This window comes from Heterocephalus glaber, unplaced genomic scaffold (assembly GCF_053883595.1).
Source record: "Heterocephalus glaber isolate CG9 unplaced genomic scaffold, H.glaber_assembly_v1.0 deba00001730, whole genome shotgun sequence".
Taxonomy (NCBI): Eukaryota; Metazoa; Chordata; class Mammalia; order Rodentia; family Bathyergidae; genus Heterocephalus; species Heterocephalus glaber.
In genome coordinates, this window is record NW_028258441.1 from 3,580,347 (window position 1) to 3,607,354 (window position 27,008).

Here is a 27,008-nt window from a genome sequence, read left to right on the forward strand (position 1 = left end):
ATTACTTTTTCCATATTATCCATCTTCAATAAGTATTCTATATTTTTATAAAAATATCACTCCCTTCTGCTAAAAGACATAATCAAAATCGTTCAACTTTGAAACATTAAATACTTTCATAGTAATTTATTTTGTTAGAGGAACAATGCCAGTGGCTTCCAAAATTCTAAAGGTAAGACACATTCAAGTTCATTCCTAATAGCCTGCAAATAAAGGCTAATATCCATGTTCTATTAGCTATCACAGGGATGCACATCTAATTCTGTTCAAATTACACTGAAAATTTACTGCGTCATATATTCAGACAGCAGGTTTTTATGATCTTGCTTAATAAAATTAAATCTTTCAGCACTCCCCTAAGTTATACAGTAGGTGACATTGCCTATGCTGGTTTATCCAGAATTAGAACAAAGAAGCTTTTTACTTATAAATATGAGTAGTACTAAAGTTAGAAATGTCTTGATCTTAGAAGAATAGAAAATAGAAGACCAGATGTCACTTTTATCTATAAGTCTCAAGAAACAACAATCTTACTAGAAGCCCAATTTGTGGATTCGTATGGAATTTACACCTGTGAATAAGAAAAGAAGCCAGTAGTTTGCTTGCCAGTTCCTTATGGCTCTTAGCAAGAGGCTCGTGTTACTACTTCTGATCATTCATTCCTTGTTGCACACCCTAATGCATATACCAGAATAACTTGTCTCTCTATATTTCAGAAATGTCTTTCATTTCAAAGATTCAGCATCACATTTCTAATTTCCCTTCTTTTTAATTTTGACTTGATAAAAAGATTAGGATCCTTTTCCTCTGGTTGACCAATATTTCATCATCACTCCTCTCCTCTCCCTGCTCTCTTCCCTGACGTAGTGTTTTCTGGGAATATCATCATAAAGATATCAAATTAGATGATTCATGCTTCAGCCACATGAGTCTTTTCAGAGGAAACATTTCTCATAAAAATTCAGGAGTTAATCCTCGACTAAAAACCTGTTCCCATTAGGCAATTCAAAAGTACATTTTTTAAATGTAGTGAAAATATAGGCAACAATATCTATATGTCACTAGTTTGAAAATTCCTCTGCTCTCTGATCAGATGGAAATCCTACTCTGTCACAGATTGTGTTGGGTCTTTTAATGAAGCTGGTGCTAACTCTTGTATAGTTAAAACAAGAAAGGTAAGGATTTGGGTGATTCACAGCTTCTGGCATACAAGTTGCTCTGGATCATTTTCAGTGATTTGGGTTTTGTTTAGTTTTATTTAGATTGTTCTAAATGTAATTAAATTTGTATTTTTTGAAGTTTAATATACCAATTTGTGGTGTCTAATGCTTTGAAAATCATTTTCAAGATCAGGAATGATAAAATGCCTAACTCTCATGACAGTAACAAATCCCAGAAAAATTTAAATGAATTGAGAGTTATATATCATTAAAGATTTTATAAAAGACAAATAAAAAAGATTTTAACTTACAATCAGTAGAGAATTTAAAGAATATTTAAATTAATCACAGAAGATTACTTAAAATTTGAACATCAAATAAGAACTAGATTTGCAGAAGTGATAAAGGAATCAAGATATTAATTCTAACTTTTAATATTTCAGGAAAGAAAAATCCCCAAACAATTGTTATATACAAACATTCACTATGAGTAATAATTCTGATCATTAAAGATTGAAACTGTTTTTAAAAAGATATTATTAAATTTTTCTCTTTTTACCTTGTAGCATTTCATGTAAAAATAATACCAACTTGCTCTTATACAGTATCTTTATATAGTGCCTTTCTTTTTTTGTCATTGTATGTTTACATACATTCTTATGAGTAAGTACAATGTAGGAAAAGAAAACAAAGTGTTTATATTACTTTGCTTAAGTTCACTCAACAAATTCAAAATATGGCAAGTTAGAAATGATTAGTGCTTGATTATTAACACCTTTTTCTATCTTTCCACCCTGAAAAAAGAGGAATATACTCCTATTTTCTACGCTTTCCCCATTCAAAAACCATGCCAAATAGACTTTTAGGCTTTAAAATGGAAAACCAGACACAAAAGAAGTTAAGCGAAGAACCATTCCTGGTATTTTGGGCTGGAAGCAGAAGAAGAGTTTCATAAAAAGGAGGAGTTAGGAAGTAAGAGGTATGAGTAACTGAAATGGAAGAAAAGTGTGCAGGACAGGAAGAAACAAAGGGAATTTAATGACACATTTCCGAAACTACATGTACATTTTTCTGAGAAAGGACTCATAATTTTATAAATTTTCAAAGAGCTTGTGACAACACAAAAACATTATGCACTGCTGGTAAAGGAAAAAGAGAGCATACATATTCTTAACATTCACATTTGTAGACTATTTTATCCATAAGTACATCATAAAATAGCTGAATCAATTTGTACCAAGTGATTGAATAAATAATCAAAAACCTTTTTCAGAAAGATAATTCTAGATTCAGATAAATTCGCTGATAATTTCCATCAAATTATTAATATAATTGATATAATTATTTTATAACATATAATTATATTAATTATATATAAATTAAAATTAATCTAATACATAATATAATATTAATTATATATAAATTATAATATATTATCATATATTATATTTTTATTACATACGATATTATATTATATATAATATAGTATATATAATATATTAAATTATATCTTAATATATTTTATATATTTTGTATTTTATATATTATAGATATTATATATAATATATATCATATTATATTATGTTATATAATATACAATAATAAAATAATAATGTTATTATATAATAATATAATATAATATATTATACATATTGTGTTATTATATAATATATTATACATATTGTATTATAATACATAATATATAATATATAAAATATACAATATGATATTCTATATTATATATTTTATATATTATATTATATTATTATTGTATACTATATATTTACACAATATATAAATATATAATATATAATTATATATAAATTAAAAATTAATATATAATATATTATTTAATTACATATAAATTAAAAATTAATATAATTCCTTCTCCAAAATCTCACGAAAACTAGAAGAGGAGACACCATAACCTAACTTTAAATAAGAGCAGCATTCCTTTTTCAAACAATTATTTTATTTTATTTTTAACTGATATGCAAATACATAAAAGTTTCAAATACTAATAGGATACCACATAATGGTCAGTACATGTGAACATTGCATAATTTTTAAATCAAAATAAACAATGAACATATTTATCTGCTCAAACATTTGTCATTTCTTTGTGGTGAAAACTTTTAAAATCCTTTCCTCTAACTCTTAGAATTACAGAATATTACAAAATATTATTTTTATCTGTAGTCACCTTACTGTGCAATTGTAAAAAAAAGAACTTCTTGCCCCTAACTCTAATTTGGTACCTGTTAATTTTCCCCTGGTTCTTCCTGGCCTGTTGTAACCACCAGTCTATTTCCAACCTCTATGATATTAGCATTTTTAGATTCCACATGTGAGTGTAATCATGAGGTTCTTGGCATCCTGTACCTGGATTGTTCAACTTAACATAATAATTTCTAGTTCTGTCCATGTAACAAATGACAGAATTTCATCTTTTGTTGTTATTGACTAACATTCCATGGTATTCATATATCAATTTTCTTCATCCTTTCATCAGTTTGTGGATACTTAGTTTTTTTTCCACTTTTTGGCTATTGTGAGTAGTTCTGCAGTAAACATGGGCATGCAGATATTTCTTCAACATACTGATTTGATATCCATTAAATATATACTCTGCAGTTCAATACTTGATCAAGAAGCATTCCTAGTTTGATTTTTTGAGGAGTCTCTATATTGTTTTCTATAATGGCTCTACCAAATTACATTCCCACCAACAGTGTGCAACGGTTTGCTTTTCTCCATATCCGTGCTAACATATATTATCTTTTATCTTTTTTAATAGTCTTTTATTGCAGTGAGGTGATATCTCAATGTTACTTTTATTAGAATTTCCATGTTGATTAGTGACATTGTATATTCTTTCATATAGCTGTTAACCATTTGTGTGTCTTTTTTGTGAAATGGCTGTTTAGGTCTATTGCCCATTTTAATTGAGTTACTAGTCTTTAGGCTATTGAGTTTTTGGAATACCTTACCTTTTCTATTATGAAGTGCACATATTTTTCAAGTATTATCTCTCATTCTTTAGGTTGTCTTCAAACTTCTGATTGATTCCATTGATGTTCAGAAGTTTTTTTAATTTTATACCATCCCATTTGTCCACTTTTGCTTTCACTTCTTGCACTTCTGCAACATTATCAAAAAACACCCTTGTTCATGGCATTGACCTGAAGTTTTCCCGTTTTTTTTTTTCTAGTAATTTCATAGTTCTGAGTCTTACATGGAAATCTTTAATCCATTTTCAGTTAGTATTTGTAGTTGATGAGAGATAGTTTCTAACTTCATTGTTTCCCCTCACTGTTTATTGAAAAGATTGTTATTTCTACATTTCCTTAGCAACTTTGCTGAAAATCACTTGGCTATGAGAAGTGTAAGTTTACTTCTAGAAATGGTGTTTTGTTGTTCTACATGTTTGCAGTAAAGCCAATAAGATGCTGTTCTGCTAACTACAGCTTTGTAGTATGTTTTTAAGTCAGATAACAATGCCTTTTGCATTGTTCTTTTTGCTCAGAATTTCTTTGCATATTCATTATTATTTCTGGTTCAATATAAATTTTAGAATTGTTTATTCTAGTTCTATGATGAATGTCATTGGTATTTTAATAGGGATTGAAATTAATCTGTAGATCTTTTAGCCAATATATACACATTCATAATATTGATTCTTCCAATCTATGAACACCAAACATTTCTTTCTCTCTCTCTCTCTAATTTTAATTTATTTTATCAATTTTGTTTTATTTTTTGTTTCAAAGATCTTTCATCTTACCTCACATGGTGATACATGCCTGTAATCCCAACACTTTGAGAGGCTGAGGCAACAGGATTGCAACTTTGAGCCTAGCCTGGGAAACTCAGCAAGGTAGCATGACCCTATATCAAAATTTTAAAATAAATACATGGAAAGTGTTAGGCTTGTACTTCTCCATGAAATACCTGAGTTCCATCCCCAGTGGTAAAAATATTTTTTTCACCACTTTAATTTATTCCTGGTATTTCTGTAACTATTGTAAATGAGATTATTTTATTGATTATTGACATGTGGCAACACTACTTATTTTTATATCTTGAGTTTTATTCTGTAACTTTGCTAAATTTACTAGATCTAATGGTTTTTTGGATTTTCTCCATGTAAGATAACACCATCTGTTAATGGCAAAAATTTAACTTCTTTTTCAATCTGCATGTCCTTTATTTTTTTTCTCTTTCTTGAATATGATCTGAAATAAAATAAAATAAAGTCTAGAAAATGTAAAGTACTAATTATTCGTTTTAATCATTTTAATACTTATTTACACTTTCAGTTTCTCACACTAGAGAAACTATTCGGTACTTACACATGTGTGTCCTATTTATTTCACTTAAGGGTATGGCCTCAATACGCATCCATTTAGCTATAAATGTCTCCAGTTTGTTGAATTTGAAATAGGAAGAAAAGGTCCAAAGGGGTAGGGAAGTGGGAAGGGAAGGGGAAAAGGAAGGAAGGGAAAGGAAAAATTATGAGAAAAGAAAAAAATGGAAACAAAGTCTATGTAAATAGGGAAGGGAGGAGGGGGTGGAGGGTGCACAGGTAATGGGGAAAAATAAGAAACAAGATACATCATCTACAGGTATAAGCACCCAATGATAAATGTAAATGTATTGTATATCTAAAATGTACCAATAAAAGAATTTAAGCAAAAATATATATAGAGAGAGTACCAAAGTGTATGAATGCTCTGATGGAGAAACGTAAATAGTTGTTGCAATAATTTTCAAGTGAACACAAAGCAAAGAATCAATAGTCTAACAGAGACTTTAACAGAGATTAAAGCAATTTCAAGAGTCAGAATCCTTGAACTGATATAAAAAACATGTGTAGCGACAACAATAATGTACTACATATTCTAAAAGCCATGTAGTGGAACATGTCTGTAAACTCCTGCTATTTGGGAGGCTAAGCCAGGATGATTTGATGTTGGAGGTGAGCCTGGATAATTTAGTGAGACCCTGCCTCAAATTATTTTTTTTAAAGGCCAGGAGTATGTGTGAGGTCCTAGATTCCATCCCCAGAAAGCACCCCCCCAAAAGATAAATATTTGAGAATATACACATATTTAGTCTAATTTTAAACATTACACGTTGTATACATTCAGTGATACCTCAGTTGCCAAACTCAATTCGTTCCAAATTCATGTTCAATTACTGAAAAGTTGAAGAATTGAGCATATTTTTCCCATTAAAAATAAAGGAAAACCAAATAGTTGGTTCTGAGGCCTAAAAATTACCCTTATGAATTCATTTTTCTAAGACTTTAACAAATTTTTCAATAATTTCTTTCTTTAATTCTATCGTGGTTCTCTCAACTTTTCCATTAGCTTTACTGCTGGTATCACTTTCTTTGGACCCATGGTTGTTTTATGCAAATAAAGTGAAAAAAGCACAGTGATGAATATTTTAATGCACTAACACAAACACTGTATGTTGTATAGGCAAGAGCAGTGCTTAGACTGAAGGATCATCTCTGTGTGTCTACAGAAAGTCATGATGTGTGACTCGAATTGCACAAATTTTTCAAGTCGGATTTTCAGTTTGACTATTGAGCAAAGTTACAAACACCAAGCAGATTTTTTGCAAACTTTGCTGAAGTGGAAAATTCAAACTTGTAGTTGTTCAACAACCGAGGTATCACTAAATGTCAAACCATCACATTATACCCATACATCTGTACAATTTTTATGCTTATCAGTTAAAAATGAATTTAGTTTAGATAAAAAAATAAAATTCATTATCCATTCATCCATTGATGAACATATAGGCTGCTTCCAAGAGTTAGCTATGATTAAAAAAAAGATAAACTTGAATCAGTTTTAGAAAAATTGGATGCAGCTTTAGACCATAATGTTAAATGAAATAAAATCAGACACACAAGCTTAAATATTGCATGGTTACTCTTATATGAGAAGCCCAAAATATAAATAACCAGCCAAATGAAAGATAGATAGTAGGAAGCAAGGAGATAGTATCTTTCTCAAGTGAGAAGGGGATCAAGAGATGAAGGGGAGAAGAGATGAAGAAGAGGTTGAAAAAAGGAATTAAAATGTGTTACATACATGTAGCAATTCCACAGAAGGAATGTAATCATACTGGAAACATGTACTAATGAAAAATAAAATCTAAAAAGTCAAAATACTTTTAAAATCCAGAAAAGTTTGTATGGAACGAAAAGCCTCACAAATTTTAGATGTTCCAATTGTTTGAAGCTCTCTGTAAACTTACCACATGTGTGCTACTAGACAATATCAGAGAAAAGGGCAATTACTTCACAGAAAAATTAAGATAATAAAACTGTTTTTTTTAAAGCCACTAACATGAGGCATTGCTACTCAGTGCATTGGATTTTTATTGCTTTTAAAAACTGTCCTGAAACTTAGTATCTTAAAAATCACAAAATATAGTATATTACACTATTCAATATCATATTAAATTATATAAGTAAACATATTATATTATAATATTAATCACAAAGTTGGGAGCAGTCATGGGAAAGAAAAAATTTTCCATAATTGTAATCCACCAAGTGCAGACTACTCAAGTTACATTCTCTATGATATTCAAAATACACTATATTTAGCATACAACTATTAGTAAATTTTTATGCTAGTATTATCTTGAGACATAGGTCACTTTTTGCCATATTTTTCCAAAGATGAATCCTTTGGAGTCATTGCTTTCACACTGAATGTTTTTTCAAGTTCAACTTTCACCATGCCCTGCACAGTCTTTTTTCACATTGTAGTACTTAAATAAATGACTTTTTTGCAGTATATGTTACTAGAGGACAAGGAAATCTCATGATGTAAGCTATCAATGGAATGAACAAATTATAGGAATTTCTCACACTGTTATTTATGCTTGATTGATTTGATGGAAATTCTTAGTGTTTCTTTCTTATTATGCTGGATTCTTGTTCCATATTTTCCTTTTAGCTTTATCATTAGTTTACTCGGTCCTCACTTTTTAAAGTGTATTAGTACATGTACTGATCATGTACCCAATTCTATTCCCAATCTATGTTACTTATTTCATCTCTTAAGATCTTTGAGGAAATATGGCTCTACCTGAATGTTCGTTTCTTATTACCGACACCACCACTTCAGAAAAGTTCAACTCAGTAATATTGATGGCCTCAATATAGTATACCCCTCCAAATACATTACAACTCTACTAAATTGTCCCTTTATACATATATGAACTTCTGCCTCATCCTTACCAAACCTTCCAACTAAATGTTCTACTATCTCCACAACTGAACATGAACACCTTCTGTGGTCTAGGATTATTCTCAAAATTACATGTGGTTTTAGGGCAAAATTTTATGGATCTCAACAGATAACGAAAGTCTATCACTATAGCTATTAATAATTCTATACAAACTTTGAATTTGCTTAGTTATTCCACAGACCAATAATTCTATTTATTCAGACATTAAAAAATATTCTTGAATATAGTGTATTCTTTGAAAACATTTCAACTATAATGTGAAGTAAATGTAAACTAAGTACTCACTGGCAAAACTGTGTCATTTTTTTTCCTTAAATTCTTTTATTGGTACATTTTAGGTAAACAACACATTTACACTTTATCATTGGGTGCTTGTACCTGTACATGATGTATCTTAGTTCTTATTTTTTCCCCCCATTACCTGTGCACCCTTCATCCTCTCCACCCTTCCCTATTTACATAGATTTTGTTTACATTTTTTTCTTTTCTCATAATTTTTCCTTTCCCTTCTTTCCTTTCCCCTTCCCCTCCCACCACCCCTACTTCTTTGGACCTTTTCTTCCTATTCCAAATTATCAATTATTAGTTTTAATCACTTTAAACCTTATATATACTTTCAATTTCTCACGTCAGAGAAATTATTCGGTATTTACACATGTGGGTCCTATTTATTTCACTTAAAAGTATGGCCTCAATATACATCTATTTAGCAAAATTGTCTCTATTTTCTCGTTCTTTATGGCTAAGTAGTACTCCACTTAAAAAAAAAAACACATTTTCTTTATCCAGTTTCCAGTTGATGGGCACTTGGGGTGTTTCCAAGCTTTAGCTATTACAAACTGTGCCGCTATAAACGTGGTTGCACATATATCACTGTGGTATGATTCTTTTAATTCTTATGGGAAGATACCCAGCAGGGGAATATCTGGGTCAAATGGGACTTCCAGTTCTAGTTCTTTGAGGTATTTCCATACTGATTTCCACACTGGTTGCACCAGTCTGCACTCCCACCAACAATGGAGAAGGGTTCTTTTCTCCCCACACCCCCACCAGCATTTGATATTGGTTGATTTCTTGATAGCAGCCACTCTTTCTGGGTGGAGGTGGAATCTCAGTGTTGTTTTCATCTGCATCTCTTGATTGACCAGTGATGCTGAACATTTTTTCATGTTTATTTGCTGCTTTTACTTCTTTGCCTGAGAAATATCTGTTCATCTGAGATGCCCATTTTTGAATTGGGTCTTTGAATTTTGGGAGTCTGGTTATTTTTTAGTTCTTTATATATTCTAGATAGTAGACCTTTTTCTGAGGAACAGCTGGGAAAATTTTTTCCCGCATTGTAGCATGTCTCTTAGCTCTGTTGGTGGTTTCTCTTGCAGTGCAGAAGCTTTTAGTAAGATGAGATCCCAGTTGTTGATTCTTTGTGCAAGTTCCCATGGTTTTGAGGATTTGCTCGTAAAGTCCTTTCCTATGCCAGTATCTTCGAGAGTTCTACCTAAATTATGTTCCAGCAAATGTAGTGTTTCTGTTTTAATATTTAGATCTTTAATCCACTTCTATTTTAATTTAGTGCATGGTGAAAGATAGGGTCTAGTTTTGATCTTTGGCAGGTTGAAATCCAGTTTTTCCAACACCATTTATTAAAGAGGTTATCTTTCCTCCAGTAAGGATGGTTGGCTCCTTTGTCAAAGATGAGGTAGATGAGTATGTCCGGAGTTGTTTTGTATCTTCTAATCTATTCCACTGATCCTCTGGTCTGTTTCTTTGGCAGTACCATGCTGTTTTTATCACAGTAGCTTTGTAGTACAATTTCAAGTTGGGAACTGTAATATCCCCTGCTCTGTCTCTGTTGCCTAAAATGTCCTTTTCTATTCTAAGTCTCTTCTGGCTCCAGATGAACTTTTGGATTGTTTTCTGTAGTTCGGTGAAATATGTTGTTGGGATTTCAATCAGATTGCATTTAATCTGTATATCCACTTTGGAAATATGGCCATTTTCACTATATTGGTTCTTCCTACTCAGGAAGAGGGGATATCTCTCCATTTTCTTATATCCTCTTCGATCTCTTTTTTCAGAGTGTTGTAGTTTTCAATGTAGAGGTCTTTTGCTTCCTTCATTAGATTGATTCCTAGATATATTCATTTTTGGGGGTGCCATTGTGAAAGGGATTGTTTCGCTAATTTCCCTTTCAATGAGTCTGTTATTTGTGTACAAGAAGGCTATTGATTTTTGATTGTTGACCTTGTATCCAGCTATGCTACTGAATCTGTAAAGTAAGTCTAGTCATCTTTGGCAGAGCTTTTAGGGTCTTCAATATCCAGTATCATATCATCAGCAAATAATGACAGTTTAACTTCTTCCTTTCCTATGTTTATTCCTTTTATTCCTTTCTCTTGACTAATTGCTGTGGCTAATGATTCCAAAATTATATTGAACAGGAGTGGTGATAGTGGAAATCCTTGTCTTGTTCCTGATTTTAGCATGAAGGTTTTCAGTATTTGACCATTTAATATGATGTTGGCTGTTGGTTTTTTATATATAGCCTTAATTAGGTTGAGATAAAGACATTCTATTCCAATTTTCTGTAGGGTTTTTATCATGAATGGGTGTTGGATTTTCTCAAATACTTTTTTCTGCATCTATTGAGATGATCATATGTTTTTGGTCCTTGGCTCTGTTAATAGACTATATTACATTTATTGATTTATGAATATCGAACCATGCTTGCATCCCTGGGATAAATCTGACTTGGTCAGGGTGTATTATCTTCTTGATGATCCTCTGTATTCCGTTTGCCGGTATCTTGTTGAGGATTTTTGCATCTATGTTCATTAGGGGACGGGCCTGTAGTTCTCTTTTTGGGTTGGGTCTTTCCTGGCTTTGGAATCAAAGTAACACTTTCTTCCAGGAATGAATTTGGAAGTATTGGTTTGCTTTCACTTCCCTTGATGAGTTTAAAGAGTAATGGTGGCAGTTATTCTCTAAATGTCTTGTAGAATTCAGCAGTGAAGCCATCAGGACCTGGGTGGGGTTTTTTTGGTGGTAATTTTTTTTATTAAATTTTCAATTTCGCTCATTGTAATTGGGGTGTTTAGAATTTTTATATATTCTTCATTTAACTTTGGTAATTCATATGTATCTAGGAATCTGTCTATTTCTGTGTTTTCCATTTTATTAGAGTATGGGTTCTTGAAGTAGGTATTGATGACCCTCTGGATTTCTGCTGGACCTGTTATGACTTCAACTTTTTGGTTCTTAATTGCATAAATTTGAGCCTTTTCTTTCCTTTTTCAGATAAGTTTGGGGAAGGGTTTATTGATTTTATTTACTCTTTTGAAAAACCAACTCTTCAATTCACTGATTTTTTTTTCTATCGTTTTCTTAGTCTCCATTGCATTTATTTCTGCTCCGATCTTTATAATTTCCTCCCTTGTATAAGTTTTGGGTTTGCCATGCTCTTCGTTTGCTAGGAGCTTGAAGTTCAGCATTAGGTTGTTCATTTGAGCTCCTGTTTTCCTACTATGGCCATTCATTGCTATGAATTTCCCTCATAAACCGGCTTTCATTGTGTCCCATGGATTCCTGTATGTTGTACTGGCATTATCATTTACTTGTAGAAACTGTCTCATTTCTTCTTAAATTTCCTCTGTGACCCATTCATTCATCATGAGAGTGTTCAATTGCCATGTGTTTGTGGGGGTTTTGTGGTTTCTTATGTTATTGATCTCCAATTTTATTGAACTATGGTCTGATAATATACAAGGGGTTACTTCAATTCTTTTGAATTTACCTAAACATGCCCTATAAGCTAGCACATGGTCTATTTTTGATAATGACCCATGTGCAGTTTAAAAGAATGTATATTCTGATTTTGTGGTGTGGAGCATTCTGTAAACATATGTTAAGTCCATTTGTTCAAAAGCTTGGTTGAGTTCTAAAATTTCATTATGGATTTTTTGTCCAGATGATCTGTCTCTTTGTGACAGTGGGGTTAGTAGGGTATTGTGGTCCCCAACTACAACTGTATTAGTGCTTATTTTATTTTTCATGTCCATTAATGTTTGTTTTGTATAACTGGGGGCATTTGTATTTGGTGCATTTATATTTATGATTGTCATCTCTTCCTCTTGGATTGTTCCCTTCACAAGGATGTAGTGACCATCTTTTTCTCTCTTAATCTTGTTTGTTTGCAAATTGAATTGCTACCCCTGCTTTTTTCCAGGTTCCTGTCACGTGGAGAACTGTTTTCCATCCTTTTACTTTCATTCTATGAATGTCTTTTTGAATTAGGTGTGTTTCTTGTGTAGAGCATATCACTGGATTTTGCTTCTTAATCCATTATGGCAGTCTATTTCTTTTGATTTGTGAATTAAGGTCAATAACATTGATGGTTATAATTGAAAAATGTTGAATCATCCTTGTTATGATGTTTTGCTGTTGTAGGCTCTTTTATTTCCCCTCCCTTTCCCTTTAGTTTCTTGCCTTGCCTGGTGGCTTCACTCTGTTGGAAATCATGAAGTTGAGACCTTCATTGTCTTTTTCTAAGATACTGTTTAGAATTGTTTGGAGTGCTTGTTTGGTGTTCATGAAATTTATCAGGTGTTCTTTGTGGTGGAAGTATCTAATTTCCCCATCAATTTTGAAAGATAATTTTGTATGATACCACAGTCTAAGTTGGAAGTTATCTTAGCACTTGAAATACTTCACTCAAGGCTCTCCTTGACTTGAGGGTTTGTGTTGAGAAGTCTGCCATGATTCTGATGGGCTTTCATTTATAGGTGATTTGTTTCTTTTCTCTAACTGTCTGTAGCATTTTGTTCTTCTGTTGGGTTTCTGGGATCTTGACTATTATAAATCTAGGTGTAGCCTTTTTTATCATGGCTTGTTGGAGTTCTATATGCCTCACATATCTGTATGTCAAATTCTCTACCTCTGTCTGGGAAGTTTTCTACTTTTCCTTCTGTCAACAGTTTTTATGTCATTTGTACTTTCTCCTGCTTTTTTGTAGAATTCTATCAGTCTTATGTTATTCTTCTTTGCATCATCTAGCAGCCTCTGAATTGATTTCTCATGGTTCCCTTACTATTTTTAAGAAATCTCTGTTTTCATGGTCAGTAACCATATTCCTATCTTCTATATCTGATATTCTATCTTCACATTCTCTCAATCTGCTGTGTAACTTTCAATGGAGTTTTTAATCTCCTATATATATATATATGTTTGAATCTGTTTCATGGATTCCATTTCTTTCTTAAGTTGGGCGATCATGGTTTCCATTTCTTTCTTATGCTGGGCATTGATGGCTTCCTGCATGGTTCTGATCTCACCAATTGTTTGTATCTGTTTCTGTTCTAGAGCCTCTAATCATGTCTTTCGCTCTGCTCTCCCTCTCTGTAGTTTTCTGGGAAATTATTTCTGCATTGAATTTTTCTACAGCCTCATTCATCTGTTTTGTTATTTTCTGTGCTATCAGTTCAGGGTTTCCAGGTTGTTGATTATCAGACTTTTCCACATCATTTCCCCCAGAATTTGCCTTCAGTGGGGTGGAAGTCTGGGTTTATGCCTTCCTTAAATATCTTCTAATTTTTTTTGGTATTGTCCTTGGTTTAATTCCTTGATTGATACTTCAAAGTTGCTTATTGTATGTATCTTTTTTGCTTGTAGTTCGAACCCTTGTGGAATGAATGCTTCTCAGAGGTGTCTTCCAGATACAGCTGCTCTTTGGGTTTTTAATCTCTAATGGCTCTGAGGCTATCTCATTTTCATTATAACAGGAAGGAGAACTGATTAGATTGATCAGAACACCTTACCCCAAGTGATATATCAGCAACATAATAGCATCAAGCACAGTTTAGAAAATGATAATTTGTGGTAGTTATTAATCTATCACCTTTAACTATGTGAATTGAATCAAAATTGAGGATGAGCCCAACGAGTATATAGTGAATAAACTCTTCAATATAGCAACTTTACCTTTTTGGATGGGGTGTTAGAAGGAGTTGAGGAGGGAGGGATAGAAAGGTAGAAGGATAGGGAAATTTTAGCAGTGAGGCCAAAGGACACAGGAATTTCATGCAAATTCTAGGAAACTGTTGAAGACAAGAGGAAAAGACAGAATGAAAGAACAAATATGAGAACAGAACAACCTAACAAGTATAGGGAGGCTGGAAACTATCTATTTTCCTTTAAAACTAATTACAATTGAGTGGGGCTTCCGGGCTGCCAACCGACTGGCTGCTCCTGGCCCAGAGGAATTGGATTCCCGGCCACCATTCCTCCTGCGACTCCTGGCCCAGAGGAAAGGGATTTTGGGATGCTGTCTGTCCCCCAGCTCCAGCCCAGAGGTAGGGGCTTCTGAGTCACCGTCCCACTGCTCCTGGTCCAAAGGAGGGAGCTTCCCAGCCATGATCCCTCCTGCCACTCCCAGCCCAGAGGAAGGGGCTTCTGGGCCACCATCCCTACTGCCACTCCCGGCCCCTCCCCCACCTCTCCCAGCTCAGAGGAGGTAAGCCACATGGGTGCCAACAGCACCCTTCTGCCCCCACAGTTGAAATGAGAAAACAGGTAAATAAGTCTCAAAACCAGACTTCCAGATCACCTACAGCAACCCCAAAGGGAAATGAGATGGAACCCTCTGATACTCAACCACCTGGACCCACTGAACTGGCAACAAAAGGGGATCTGGAAAAAATGAAATCAGAAATAGTTTCTCAGACAACAGGAGAAATTGTGCTCCTACTGCAAGACATGATTAATAAATCTAGAGAGGATCTGAGGAACATGATGGAATCCCAACATAGGAAAAAAATGGAATCCATAAAACAGATGCAAATAGATTTCCAGGACATGAAAAACTCCATGGAAAGTCTACACAGCAGAATGAGCCAATGTGAGGACAGAATTTCAGATATAGAAGATAAGATTGCAATTAGTGACCAGGAAAAGAAAAACTGCTTCAAAATTATAAGGGAACATGAGAAATCAATCCAGCAGCTGCTAGATGATGCAAAGAAGAATAACATAAGACTGACTGGAGTCAATGAAGAAACAGGAGAGAGTGCAGATGACATAAAAAAAAAACTCTTCACAGAAGTAATGGCAGAAAACTTCCCAAGCAGGGAAAAAGAGCTTGACACACAGATAAGTGAGGCATATAGGACTCCAAATAGCCTTGATCAAAAAAAATCTACACATGGGCATATAATTGTTAAGATTCCAGAAACACAACAGAAGAACAAAGTTCTCCAAGCAGTTAGAGAAAAGAAACAAATCACATACAAAGGAAAGCCCATCAGAATCCCAGCAGACTTCTCAACACAAACCATCAAGGCAAGAAGATCTTGGAGTGACATATTCCAAGCCCTAAAAGAAAACAGCCTCCAACCCAGATTGATGTACCCTGCAAAACTATCTTTCAAAATGGATGGAGAAATAAGATACTTTCATGACAAAGAGCAGCTTAGGAATTCTGCGAATACCAAACCAGCACTCCAAAGAATTTTACACAATAGCCTAGGAACAGACATTGAGGGTCACAACCCCAGGAAGCAAAGCAGAATGAACCCATCTGGCATGACAAGAAATTAAATGTAAAGGGGAAGAACCCAACAAAAAGAAAAAGTCATGGCAATGACGAGTCAATACTTTTCAGTTAAAACCATCAATGTTAATGGTCTCAATCCACCAATCAAAAGAAATAGACTGGCAGAATGGGTCAAGAAGCAAAATCCAACACTATGCTGCATACAAGAAACACACTTAATTCAAGAGGAAACTCATAGGGTGAAAGGTAAAGGGTGGAAAACTATACTCCATGCAATGGGAACCTGAAAGAAAACAGGAGTAGCTATCCTCTTTGCAGATCAAGTAGATTGCAAACCAACACTGATTAAGAGAGACAAAGAAGAAGGAGAAGTGTCTCTTCTTTTCTCTGCTTTAATTGTTCGATATAACTTATCAGTTAAAATGTATATGAGCCTGCTGTTATCATATAGGTAGGTTTTCAAGCTAGGAGTATACTTTCTTTAATAGGTGCTATTCAAATTTTATATTTCCTCCACAGTTAGTTTTACTAATTTGTCTTCCAAGGTACTTCTTAGAAGTTGTCAAATTTATTTCAAAACAGATTTTTGAAATATGCTTTCTATATCCTTTTAAATTCTGTAAAATCTGTGGTAATGTCTCCTAGATCTTGATATTGTAATTCAAAAAATGTATAATTGATATTGTGTAACAGGAAGTAAAGGTCTAAAGGAGCAGGGGAAATGGGAGGGGTAGGGGAAAGGAAAAAAAGGAAAAGAAAAAATATGAGAAAAGAAAAAAATGGAAACAAACTCTTTGCAAATAGGGAGGGATGGAGGGGGTGAAGGGAGGGCAGGGGAAGGGGAAAAAAATAATAACCACGATACTCACATAATGGTACAAGATCCCAATGATGAATGTAACTGTATTTTATACCTAAAATGTACCAATAAACTTAATGGGGGGAAAAAAGGCAAAAAAAAAAATACAACCATGTAAAAGAATTAAAAAAAAAAAAGAGAGAGACGAAGAAGGACACTACATCCTTGTAAAGGGAACAGTCCAAGAGGAAGAGATGACAATCATAAATAACTATGCACCAAACACTAGTGTGCCCAACTATATAAAACAAATGCTATCAGACATGAAAAGTCATATATGCACTAATACAATTGTAGTGGGGGACCTCAACACCACATTGTCACAAATAGATATCTACTAGACAAAAAATAATAAAAATTAAAAAAAAATAAGTAAGGAAATACTAGAACTCAATCGAACTCTTAAACAAATGAACTTAACAGATGTTTGTAGAGTCTTCCACCCCACAAAATCAGAATACATATTCTTCTCAGCTTCACATGGGTCATTCCCCCAAATAGACCACATATTCACACGTAGAACATGTTTGAGTAAGTACAAAGGAATTGAAGTTATCCTCTGTGTATTATCAGACCATAGTGTGATGAAATTGGAGATCCATAGCAAGAGAAACTGGAAAAATTTCATAAACACATGGAAATTGAACAATACACTTCTGAATAACCAATGGGTCACAGAGGAAATTAAAGAAGAAATCTTCAATTAAATGACAATGACAATAGAACATATTGGAATCTACGGTACATAATGAAAGGAGTCTCATGAGGGAATTTCATAGCAGTGAATACCCATATTAGGAAAACAGAACAAGCCCCATTAAACATCCTGATGCTGAACCACAAGCTTCTAGAAAAAGAAGAGTAGGACAACCCCAAAGCTCATACAAGTGAGAAAATTGTAAAGATCAGAGGAGAAATCAATGCAATGGAGACTAAGAGAATGATATAAAAAAATCATTGAAGCCAAGAGTTGGTTCTTCGAACGAATCAACAAAATTGACAAACCTTTAGCCAACCTTGTCAGAAAAAGGAAAGAAAAGGCCCAAATCCATGCAATTAGGAATGAAAAGGATGAAATGACAATGGACCCAGCAGAAATCCAGAGGATCATCAATACCTACTTCCAGAACCTGTACGCCAATAAGATGGACAACACAGAAGAAATGGACAGATTCCTAGATACATATGAATTACGAAAGATGAACAATGACCAAAAAACCTTAACCCAATATCAACCAATGAAGTTGAAAACCTAATTAAAAACTTATCAACTAAGAAAAGCCCAGATCCCGATGGCTTCACTGCTGAATTCTACAAGACACTTAGAGAGGAACTACTGCCACTAGTGTTGAAACTCTTCAATGAAATTGAAAGGGAAGCAATACTCCCAAATTCATTCCTGGAAGCAAGCATCACCTTGATCCCCAAAGTAGAGAAAGACCCAACCGAAAAGGAGAACTATAGGCCAATCTCACTGATGAACATAGATGCAAAAATCCTTAATAAGATAATGGCAAATAGAATGCAGAAGATCATCAAGAAGATCATACACCCTGATCAAGTGGGATTCATCCCAGGAATGCAGGGATGGTTCAACATATGTAAATCAATCAATGTAATACACTATACCAATAGAGCCAAGGACAAACCCATATGATTATCTCCATATTCGCAAAAAAGCATTTGACAAAATCCAGCATTCATTTATGATAAAAAACCCTACAAAAATTGGAATAGATGGTTTCTACCTCAAACTGATAAAAGCCATCTTTGAAAAATCAACAGCCAATATCATACTAAGTGTTCAAAAACTGAAACCATTTACACTAAAATCAGGAACAAGACAAGGATGTCCACTCTCACCACTCCTGTTCAATATAGTTCTGGAAACATTAGCCATGGCAATTAGACAAGAGAAAGAAATAAAAGGAATAAAGATGGGAAATGAAGAAGTCTAAGTGTCATTATTTGCAGATGACATGATACTCTACATAGAAGATCCCAAGAACTCCACCAAAAGTCTTCTAGACTTAATAACCAAATGCAGGCAAGTAGCTGGTTACAAGGTCAACACACAAAAATCAATAGCTTTCCTCTACACCAATGACAGACTCACTGAGACAGAAATAGGGCAAATAATTCCTTTCACAATAGCATCCAAAAAAACTGAAATACCTAGGAATCAACCTAAGGAAAGAAATCAAAGACCTCTTCTCTGAAAACTATGGCACTCTGAAAAGAGAGATTGAAAATGATATCAGAAAATGGACAGACAGCCCCTGTTCTTGGGTAGGAAGGATCAATATAGTGAAAATGGCCATACTTCCAAAACTGCTATATAGATTCAATGCAATTCCAATTGAGATCCCAGCAGCATACTTCATGGCCCTTGAGAAAACAATCCAAAAAAGTCATTTGGAACAAGAAGAAACTCAGAATAGCAAAAGCAATTCTAGGTAACAGAGACATGGCAGGGCGTATCACAATTCCCAACCTGCAATTATACTACAAAGCTACTGTGATAAAAAAAAGCATCTTACTGGCAAAGAAAAAGACCTGAGGACCAGTGGAACAGATTAGAAGATGCAGAAACAATACCAGACACACTCAGCCATCTCATCTTCGATAAAGGAGCCAAACACCCTCACTGGAGGAAAGATAGCCTCTTTAATAAATGGTGCTGGAAAAATTGGGCTTCAACTTCCCAAAGATTAAAACTAGACCTATATCTCTCACCATGCACTAAACTAAAATAGAAATGGATTAAAGATCTAAATATTAAAATAGAAACTTTGAGCCAGTTGGAACAGAAGTTAGGTAGAACTCTTGAAGACATCAGTGTAGGAAAAGATTTGATTAACAAAACCTCAGTTGCCCGTGAACTAACACAAACAATCAACAAGTGGGATCTCTTCTTATTAAAAAGCTTCTGCACAGCATAAGAAAACACCAGCAATGTGAAGAGACAATCCACAATGTGGGAAAAAATCTTCACCTGCTTTTCCTCAGACAAAGGTCTACTATCTCGACTCAATAAAGAATTTAAAAAGATCAAACCTCCCAAATTTAAAGACCCAATCCAAAAATGGGCATCTGAAATGAGCAGACATTTCTCAGCCAAAAAAGTAGAAATAGCAAATAAATACATGAAAAAATGTTCAACATCACTGGTCATTTGTGTGATGCAGATGAAAACAACACTGAGATTCCACCTCATTCCAGAAAGAATGGCTGCTAACATGAAATCAACCAATAAGAAATGCTGGCGGGGCTGTGGGGAAAGAGGAACCCTGCTCCACTGCTGGTGGGAGTGGAGACTGGTGCAAGCACTGTGGAAATCAGTATGGAGATACCTCAAAGAACTAGGACTGGAAGTCCCATTTGACCCTGCTATTCCACTGCTGGGGATCTTCCCCAAAGAATTAAAAGAATCATACCACAGTGATATAGCTGCACCCATGTTCATAGCAGCACAGTTCGTCATAGCTAAAATTTGGAAACAGCTCAAATGCCCATCAACTGAAGACTGGATAAAGAAAATTTTTTTGGTTTTTTTTAAATAAAATGGAGTACTACTTAGCCATAAAAAATGAGAAATTAGAGACATTTATAGCTAAGTGGATGCACATTGAGGTGATACACTTAAGTGAAATAAATAGGACACAGATGTGTAAATACCAAATAGTTTCTCTGGTGTGAGAAACTGAAAGTGTAAATAAGGACTAAAATGTACAATAGTTAATGTGAAATAGGAAGAAATGGGGCAAAGGGGAAGGAAGTGGGAGGGCTAGGAGAAAGGGTAGAAGGGAATGGAATTAATATGAGAAAATGGAAAAATAGGAACAAAATCTTTGTAAATAGGGAGGAATGGAGGGGTTGACGGGAGGGCTGGGCAAGGGTGAAAAATAAGAACCAAGAGAGACTATGTAAAGGTGCAAATTTCCACTGGTGAATGTCATTATATTGTATACCTAAAATGTACCAATGATTAGAATGAATAATCAATAATGCAAAATAGGAAGAAAAGGTCCAAAGGGGTAGGGGTAGTGGGAGGGGCAGGGGAAAGGAAAGAAGGGAAAGGAAAAATGCTGAGAAATGGAAGAAATGGAAATAAAGTCTTTGTAAATAAGGAAGGGTTTAGGGGTGAAGGGAGGTCTAGGAATGGGGAAAAAATAAGAACCAAGATGCATTATGTAAAGGTACAATTCCCAGTGAGAAATGTAATTGTGTTGTGTACCTACAATATACCAATAAAAGAATTTAACAGAAAAAGTTGCCCTTCTATAGCTACAAAAGTTCTTAAAGTATACACTGTCAATCTGATATACATATATACATATACATATATTCATGACTTCAAAATACTCTATTTTCATTAAAGAGAATCTGCACCATACTTTTGTCATTCCTTCAATTTGCCTTCACAGTTTGCCTTCTACTCCATTTAATTTTTATTTATTTTTTATTTTTTTATTTTTTGGTACCAGGGATGGAGCTTGGGTCCTTGTGCTTGTAAGGCAGGTGGTGGAACCACTGAGCTAAATCCCCCACCCTACTCCATCTATTTTCACATAGCAGAGATGTTATGCCTTCTCCATAGGCAATACTGATGATGTCATGCTGTGAATCACTGAGAAAACAGCACAGAATAGTGAGATTCTGGGAAGTTTCTTTGTAAAGGTAGACTTTCCAAAGGTCACCTCCATATTTTGATTTTGCCTTATTCTTCTCTGGTGAACTAATTCATACAGTGGACTAAAATTGAAAAAGGAGAAAGAGGAGGCTGCCATAAGATTGGTGGAAAGAGTATTATATTTTCCAAAATCTATTGCTTTAAACAAAAACAAATATTTCATTGATTGGATGATGTCAAAGGCCTTATAATAAGGCTCAAAGCCTTTTAAGGGTTAAGCCTATAGAGTAGATTGTATCCTGGAATTATCTAGCAAAAGTGATGAGATATTTTATCTTTCAGAAAATGAATGTCATCTAACATGTAAATTTACCCTTAATTTTGGAGCCTCACAGATGTTTTACTAGCCTAGAAAATGTTGTTCTTTCAAATTGAAAAGTGTTTCAATAAAAATAAAAAATAATCCCCATAGCATTGAAACTAGACAGCTGGCTCCTCTGTTTTTAACTTTTTTTCTTCAGATTATCAATTCTCTTTGTTATGAAGGATATATTTCCTTAAGATTTGTGAAGTAGGTTTCACATTTCTTCTGGAAGTTTTCACCCTTCTGCTTCTCTCCTTGAAAATCTTTGTCTTTCACCTGTCATGTGAATGGGTAAGATTCTCTAATACAGAAATTCTCTTCTTTTTTTGCCCAGACTTGAATGATATTCTCATGTCAAAGCGTATTCCACTCGTTCAGAAGTCCTTTATTTAAAAGTTTTTCTTCCTTTTTAAAATTAACTCCATTGTTACATTTTAGGTATACATTATGATCAAATTTATCATTGGGAATATATACCTGTACATGCTACGTCTTAGTTCTTGTTGTTTCCCATTCTCCTCTCCATTCCACCTCTTCACCCATCCCTATTTTAAAAGGTTTTGTGTCCTTTATTTTTTCTTTTCTCATTTTTTTCTTTCCCTTCTTTCTTTTCACCCCCACCATTTCCCCTTAACTTTGAAACTTTTCTTCCCATTTTGCATTCTCTATTATACATTTTGGTCCTCATTCACACTTTCAGTTTCTCACACAAGAGAGATAATTTGGTATTTACACACATGCCCTATTCATTTCACTTAAGAGTATGACATCAATATGCATCCATTTAGCTATAGATATCTTTATTTTATCATTCTTTATGGCTGAGTAGTACTCCATTTTATTTTTTAAAAACCCATATCTTCTTTATCCAGTCACCAGTTGATGGGGATATAGATTGTTTCCAAGATTTAGCTATTATAAACTCTGTCTCTGTAAATATGGGTGTGCATATATCACTATGGTATGATGCCTTTAATTTGGGGGGGAAGATACCCAGCAGGGGGATATCTGGGCTAAATGTGACTTTTAATCCTTGTTTTTTGAAGAATATCCACACTGTTTTCCACAGTGGTTGCACCAGTGTGCACTCCCACCAACAGTGGTGAAGGGTTCCTTTTGACCACAGCCCAGCCAGCATTTGTTATTAGTTGATTTCTTTTTTTTTCCAGTACCAGAGATAGAACTCAGGACCCCGCACTTGAGATGCAGGCATGGCACCACTGAGCTAAATCCCCGACCCCCTTCATTAATTTCTTGATAGCATCCATTCTTTTGGGAATGAGGTGGAATCTCAGCATTGTTTTCATCTGCATCTCTGGAGTGACCAGGGATGTTAAACATTTTTTCATATGTTTATTTGCTGTTTCTACTTCTTTGTCTGAAAAATGTCTGTTCATTTCAGATACCCATTTTATTGAGTCTTTAAATTTAGGGCGTCTGATATTTTTAAGTTCTTTATATATTCTAGAGAGTAGACCTTTGTCTGAGGAACAGCTGTTAAAATATTTTTCCCATATTGTGGGTTGTCTCTTCACTCTGTTAGTGGTTTCTCTTGCTGCACAGAATCTTTTGAATAAAATGAGATCCCAGTTATTGATTCTTTGTGTTAGTTCCTTTATGACTGAGGTTTTATTCATACAGTCTTTTCCTATGACAATGTCTTCAAGAGTTCTACCTAACTTTTTCCAGCAGATTCAATGTTTCTATTTTAATATTGGATCCATCTCAATTTTCCTTTAGAGCATGGTGAGAGATATGGGTCTAGTTTTAATCTTTGGCAAGATGAAACCCAGTTCTTCCAGAACCATTTATTAAAGAGACTATCTTTTCTCCAGTGGGGATTTTTAGTTCCTTTGTCAAAGATGAGGTGGCTGAATATGTCTGGAGTTGTTTCTATATCTTCTAATCTGTTCCATTGATCCTCCAGTCTGTGTCTTTGCCAGTTCCATGCTATTTTTATCACAATAGCTTTGTAGTATAGTTTCAGGTTGGGGAATTTTAGACCTTGTCTTTGTTCCCTAAAACTGCTTTTGCTATTCTAGCTCTCTTCTGGTTCTGAATGAATTTTTTTATTGTTTGCTCTTGTTCTGTGAAATATGCTGTTGGAATTTCAATTGGCATTGCATTGAATGTATATAGCACTTTTGGAAGTATGGTCCTTTTAACTAATGGTTCTTCCTACTCAAGAACAAGGGATGTCTTTCCATTTCTCATATTCTCTTCAATCACTTTTTTCAGAGTGCTGTAGTTTTCAGAGTAGAGGTCTTTTACTTTCTTCATTAGATTGATTCCTACATATTTGATTTTTTTTTGGATGTTATTATGAAAGGAAATTTTCCCACATTTCTCTCTCAGTGAATCTGTTATTCATGTACAAGAAGGCTATTGATTTTTGAGTGTTGATCTTGTATCCAGCTAGTTTCCTGAATTTGGTTTTTAAGTCTAGATGTCATTTGGTGGAGATTGGGGGGTTTTCTATATAGAGTATCATGCCATCTGCACATAATGACAATTTAGCTGCTATATTTCCTAACTTTATTCCTTTTTATCTTTTTTCTCTTGTCTAATTACTGTGGTTAATGTTTCCTGAACTATATTGAACAGGAGTGGTGATAGTGGGCATCCTTGTCTTTTTTCTGATTTTAACATGAAAAACTTCAGTTTTTGACTATTTATTATGATGTTGACTATTGGTTTTTCATATATGGTTTTTATCAGGTTGAGATAAAGACCACGTATTCCAATTTTCTGTAGGATTTTTGTCATGAATGGGTGTTGGATCTTGTCAAAAGCTTTTTCTGCATCTATTGAGATGATCACATGTTTTTTGTCTTTTATTCTCTTAATATAGTGCATTACATTTAGTGTTTTACGTGTGTTGAAACATCCTTTCTCCCCTGTGATGAATCCCAATTGGTCAGGGTGTGTGACCTCCTCAATGATCTTCTGCATACTGTTTGTGAGCAACTTATGGAAGATTTTTGCATCTATATTCATTAGGGAGATTGGCCTGTAGTTCTGTTTTTCGGTTGGGTCTTTCACAGCTTTTGGAATCCAGATAATGGTTGCTTTTAGGAATGTGTTTGGGAGTATTGCTTCCCTTGCAGTTTCATTAAAGAGTATGATCATTAGTGGCTTTAACTCTTCTCTAAATCTCTTGTAGAATTCAGCAGTGAAGCCACTGGGACCTGGGCTTTTTGTTGCTAAGTATTAATTGCATTTTAAATTTCATTGATTGATATTGGTTTGTTTAGAATTTTTATATCTTCTTGGTTCAACTTTGGTAATTCATATGTATCTAGGAATATGTGCATTTCTTCTGTGTTTTCCATCTAATTCCAGTGCAGGTTTGCAAAGTAGTGATTGATGATCCTCTGTATTTCTGGTGGATCCGATGCAGTTTCACCCTTTTCATTCCTAGTTGCATGGATTTGAGCCCTTTCTTTCCTTTTTTGATAAGGCTGGCTGAGGGTTTGTCAATTTTAATTATTCTTTCGAAGAACCAACTCTTCAACTTGGTGATTTTTTTGTATTCTTCTCTTAGTCTCCATTGCATTGATTCCTGCTCTGATCTTTATAATTTCCTCTCTTATAGGACCTTTGAGTTTCTCTTGATTTTCTTTTTCTAGAGCCTGAGGTTCAGCATTGGGTTGATTAGTTGAACTCACTGTGTTTTCCTAATATGGCTATTCACTGCTATGCATTTCCCTTGTAGAAGAGCTTTCATTGTGTCCCATAAATTCCAGTATATTGTATTGGCATTGTCATTTAATTGTAGAAACTCTCTACTTTCTTGTTTTTGTTGTTGTTGTTGTTCTTGTTTTGGTACCACAGATCTGACTCTGGACCTTGCACTTGCGAAGCAGGTGGTGGAACCACTGAGCTAAATGGCCGGCTCTCTAATTTCTTCTTTTATTGCCTCTGTGACCCATTGGTTATTCAGGAGGGTTTTATTCATTTTCCATTTGTTTATAAAGTTATTCTGGTTTCTTTTGTTATTGATTTCTGATTTCATTCCACAGTTATCTGATAGTACAAGAGGATAACGTCAAATCCTTGGCATTTACTTAGGCATGTTCTATGAGCTAGTATGTGGTCTATTTTGGAGAATGATCCATGTGCAACTGAAAATAATGTGTATTCTGATTTTGTGGGGGTATACACTCTGTAGACATCTATTAAATCCATTTGTTCAAGAGTTTGGTTTAGTTCTAGTGTTTTGTTGTTGAATTTTTGTCTAATTGATCTGTCTGTGACAGTGGGGTATTGAGTTTCCCTGCTACTATAGTATTAGTCCTTATTTGATTATTCATGTCCATTAATACTTGTTTTATGTAGTTGAGTGCATTAGTATTTGGCACATGTATATTTATGATTGCCATCTCTTCCCCTTGAATTGTTCCCTTTATAAGGATGTAGCACTCTTTTTTGTCTCAATTAGTCTTGGTTTGAAATCCTCTTTGTCTGCAATTAGGAGAGCTATGCCTGCTTTCTTTTGGGTTCCCATCACATGGAGTATTGTTTTGCATCCTTTGACTTTCTGTCTTTGAATTTATTTTGAATTAAGTGTGTTACTTGTATGTAGCATATTGCTGGATCTTGCATCTTGATCCATTCTATCAGTCTATTTCTTTTGATTGGTGAATTGATATCATTAACATTGACAGTTATAATTGATATGTATTGAGTTATCCCTGTCATAATCTTTTCTTGTTGATGAATTTTGTTTTCCTCCCTTTGTATTTAATTTCTTCCCTTCCCTGATGGATTCATTCGATTGGGCTTCATTGAATTGTGACCCTTGATGTCATTTCCTAGGATATTGTTTAGAATTTTTTGAAGTGCTGGTTTGTTATTCATGAAGCTCCTAAATTCTTCTTTATTTTGAAAGTATCTTATTTCTCCATTGATTTTGTTTTTGCTTTTGTTTATGGGGTTTTTTTCTGTTTTGGGGTTTTTTTCTGTTTTGGGGTGTGTTTTTTTTGGTACTGGGGATTGAATTTGGGTCCTTGAGCTTGCACAGCAGGTGGCAAAACCACTGAGCTAAATCCCCGGCCCTCTCCATCAATTTTGAAAGATAGTTTTACAGTTTTGCAGGATACATCAGTCTGAGTTGGAGGTTGTTTTCTTTTTAGAGCTTGAAATACTTTGCTCCACAATCTCCTTGACTT